The sequence below is a fragment of the Triticum urartu genome, chromosome 3 (genome assembly GCF_003073215.2).
Source record: "Triticum urartu cultivar G1812 chromosome 3, Tu2.1, whole genome shotgun sequence".
Lineage (NCBI taxonomy): Eukaryota > Viridiplantae > Streptophyta > Magnoliopsida > Poales > Poaceae > Triticum > Triticum urartu.
In genome coordinates this window covers 657113313-657118108 of record NC_053024.1, presented here as the reverse complement: position 1 = coordinate 657118108, position 4796 = coordinate 657113313, and positions in this window count along the sequence as shown.

The window sequence follows — 4796 nt, the reverse complement described above, 5'->3', positions numbered from 1 at the left end:
CCTAACAACAAAGTCATGTATATTATTATTCATTTCATCAAGAAATTCTCTTTGAGATTTAGCAACTTGTTGTAACTGAGTTTGAACCATAGAAGCATGCTTTCCAACACCTCTAACATCATTTGAGATTCTAAATAACAAGTCACTCAAGCGAGCAAACATATTAGAATAGTATTTCAATTGTCTCATAACATTTGCATTGAAGTGATCTTGTTTTCTAATCTACTTTTCAAACTCATAAAGACATTGGTTAGAGTGCATATTGTGAGGGTTGTCATTATCATTGAACTTCATTAGAGAATTTACCTCTACCACCTTAGGCAGTAGTGGTGTATTAAGCCCATGTATTTCTTCAATAGGAGGTAAATTTTTTACATACTCAGCTTTAATACCTTTTTCCTTCATATATTTCTTTGCCTCTTGCATATCTTCAGGATTGAGATATAATATACCCCTCTTCTTTAGAGTGGGTTTAGGCGCTCGTTCAGGAAGAGTCCAATCATCATAATTTTTCAACATGTTGTTCAATAATTCTTCAGCTTACCCAACAGTTCATTCCCTGAAAACACAACCAGCACAACTATCTAGGAAATCCCTAGAAGCATCGGTTAGTCCATTATAGAAGATATCAAGTATTTCATTTTTCTTAAGGGGATGATCAGGCAAAGCATTAAGTAACTGGCAAAGCCTCCCCCAAGCTTGTGGGAGACTCTCTTCTTTTGTTTGCACAAAGTTAAATATTTCCAGTAAAGCAGCTTGTTTCTTATGAACAGGGAAATATTTTTAGAGAAGTAATAAATCATATCCTGGGGACTACACACACAACCAGGAGCAAGAGTATTGTACCAAGCTTTAGCATCACCCTTTAATGAGAATGGAAATAATTTGAGTATAAAGTAATAGCAAGTCTTCTCATCATGAGTAAAAAGGGTGGCCATGTCATTCAACTTAGTAAGATGTGCCACAACAGTTTCAGTTTCATAACCATTGAAAGGATCAGATTCAACCAAAGTAATTAACTCTGGGTCACAGAGAATTCATAATCCTTATCATTAAGAAAGATAGGTGAAGTAGCAAACTTAGGATCATATTGCATTCTAGCATTCAGAGATTTTTCTTTATACTTGCATAATAATTTCTCTAGATCATCTATATCCTTACAAGCAAGAATGTCCGTAGTTGTCTCCTCATTCATAAAACCTTCTGGTACCTTAGGAAATGCATATCTAGGCTAGTTCTAGTAGGTGTTTCAGGAGTTTCAGTTTCAAGCTCATCATCAGATTCAACAACATCATGTTGTATTACTCTAGCAATTTGTTTATCAAGAAATTCACCAAGTGGCACATCATCATCAAGCAAGGCACTAGCATCATCATAAGCATCATTCATAGGAGAAGTATCATCATCAATAACTTGCGACATATCAGGATTAATATCATGTGGTGGTGTTGCAAGTTTACTTATAACAGAAGGTGAATCTAAGGCAGAACTGGATGGCAGTTCCATACCTCCCCTCATCTTAGAGGAAAAAAAATCTTAGTCTTAGCATCCTTCAGATTCTTCATAGTGTTAAATTGATAATAATCCCAAGTGACTCAACAAATATAGCTATGCTCCCCAACAATGGCACCAGAAAGAGGTCTTGATAACCCACAAGTATAGGGGATCGCAACAATTTTCGAGGGTAGAGTATTCGACCCAAATTTATAGATTCGACACAAGGGGGCCAAAGAATATTTGAAGGTATTAACAGCTGAGTTGTCAATTCAACCACACCTGGAGATTAATTATCTGCAGCAAAGTGATCAATAGCAAAGTAATATGATAGTTTTGATGATAGTAGCAGCAGTAACAGTAACGGTAACAGTGATAGCAGTAGTAACTTAGCAAGAACAATATAAGATAAATTTGTAGGCATTGGATCAGTGACTTGTTGGATGATATTCATCATGAGATAGTTATAACCTAGGGCAATACGGCACTAGCTCCAGTTCATCAATATAATGTAGGCATGTATTCCATAAATAGTCATACGTGCTAATCGAAAGAACTTGCATGACATCTTTGTCCTACCCTCCCATGGCAGTAGGGTCCTATTAGACACTAAGGGATATTAAGGCCTCCTTTTAATAGAGAACTAGAACAAAGCATTAACACACGGTTAATACATGAACTCCGCAAACTACGGTCATCATCGGGAGTGGTCCCGACTATTGTCACTCCGGGGTTGCCGGATCATAACACGTAGTAGGTGACTACTACTTGCAAGATCGGATCTAGAACATGGATATAATGGTGATAACATAAATGGTTCAGATCTAAAATCATGGCAGCCGGGCCCAAAGTGACAAGCATTAAGCATGGCAAATTCATAGCAACATCAATATTAAAACATAGTGGATACTAGGGATCAGGCCATAACAAAACTAACTCGATTACATGATGAATCTCATCCAACTCCTTACCTACCGGTGGGGATCATCATGGAGTTGGCGATGGAGAAGGGTTGCTGATGACGAAGAACGAAGATCCCCCTCTGTGACGCCCCCGATTTGACCGTACACTAATCATACACGCAAACATGTATGATCTAGATCAGGGACTCATGGGAAGATATCACAACACAACTCTACAAATAAAATAGGTCATACAAGCATCATTTTACAAGCCAGGGGCCTCAAGGGCTCGAATACAAGAGCTTGATCATAGACGAGTCAGCGGAAGCAACAATATCTGAGTACAGACATAAGTTAAACAAGTTTGCCTTAAGAAGGCCAGGATAAACTGGGATACAGATCAAAAGAGGCACAGGCCTCCTACCTGGGATCCTCCTAAACTACTCCTGGTCGTCGTCAGCGGGCTGCACGTTGTAGTAGGCACCTCCCGAGTAGTAGTAGTCGTCATCGACAGTGGCGTCTGGCTCCTGGGCTCCAACGTCTGGTCGCAGCAATCGAGTAAAGAAAGTGGAAAAAGGGGGAGCAAAGCAACCGTGAGTACACATCCAAAGTACTCGCAAGCAAGGAGCTACACTACATATATATGCATTGGTATCAAATGAAAAAGGGGTGGTCAGATGTGGACTGAACTGAGAATGCTGGAATAAGAGGGGGATAGCTAGTCCTTTTGAAGACTACGCTTCTGGCCACCTCCATCTTGCAGCATGTAGAAGAGAGTAGAAGGGAAGCTCACCAAGTAACATCGCATGGCATAATCCTAACCAATGATTCTCTCCTCGTCGCCCTGTGAGAGAGCGATCACCGGTTGTATCTGGCACTTGGAAGGGTGTGTATTATTAAGTATCCGGTTCTAGTTCTCATAAGGTCAAGGTACAACTCCAAGTCGTCCTGTTACTCAAGATCACGTCTATTCGAATAGATTAACTTCCCTACAGGGGTGCACCACATTTCCCAACACGCTCGATCCCCTTTGTCCGGACACACTTTTCTGGGTCATGCCAGGCCTCGGAAGATCAACACGTCGCAACCCTACCTAGGCACAATAGAGAGGTCAGCACGCCGGTCTAAATCCTATGGCGCAGGGGTCTGGGCCCATCGCCCATCGCACACCTGCACGTTGCGTACGCGGCTGGTGAGCAGACCTAGCAATCTCCATTACAAAGGAAGTTGCGTTACGCGGTCCAACCCGACGCGTGCCGCTCAGTCGCTGACATCACGAAGGCTTCGGCTGATACCACGATGTCGAGTGCCCATAACTGTCCCTGCGTAGATGGTTAGTGCGTATAAGCCAGTGGCCAGACTCAGATCAAATACCAAGATCTCGTTAAACGTGTTAAGTATCCGCGAACGCCGACCAGGGCCACGCCCACCTCTCTCCTAGGTGGTCTCAACCTGCCCTGTCGCTCCGCCACAAAGTAGCAGTCGGGGGCCATCAGCAACCCAGGCCCACAACTACCTGGATGGAGCCACCTGCCCCTTCAGCCCCCATCTCCGAACAGTATCATAAGTAATGTGATAGTATAAGTATATATCATATGCCCGTGATCACCTCCTGAAGTGATCACGGCCTAGTAGTATAGCATCGCAGACGGATAAGAGTGTAGGGCCACTGATGATAATCTAGCATCCTATACTAAGCATTTAGGATTGCAGGTAAGGTATCAACAGTTGTAGCAAGGACATGCTATGCATCAGGATAGGATAACGGAAAGAAGTAGCATGCTACACTACTCTAATGCAAGCAGAAGAGAGAAGAATAGGCGATATCTGGTGATCAAAGGGGGGCTTGCTTGGTTGCTCTGGCAAGAGAGAGGGGTCGTCAATACCGTAGTTGTACTGGGTAGCAGCGGCGTCGGTCTCGGTGTCTAGCGAGGGAAGAGGGGGAAGAAACAATAAATATCAAGCAAACCGATGCATAGTGATGCATGACATGACAAGTATCGGTGCTAGGGGTGCCCTAACGCGGTATGAGGTGGTACTGGTGAAGGGGGGAAACATTCGGGAAAATATCCCCGGTGTTTCGCGTTTTCGGACAGATGAACCGGTGGGGGAAACTTGTGTGTTCTCTATGCTAGGGATGCGTGGCGGACGAACGGGCTGCGTATCCGGGTTCGTCTCATCGTTCTGAGCAACTTTCATGTAGAAAGTATTTTCATCTGAGCTACGATTTATTTTATATGATTTTTCAGAGTTTTAATAATGTTCTAGAATTATTAATAATTAGAAATTAAATAGCTAAATGCTAGGTGCACCCAGCTCTGCGTACACAGAAGTGTACCAGAGGCTGACAGGTGGGCCAGGGGGTCCTTCTTGACCAGTCAACGTTTAACTGGTGAAAAG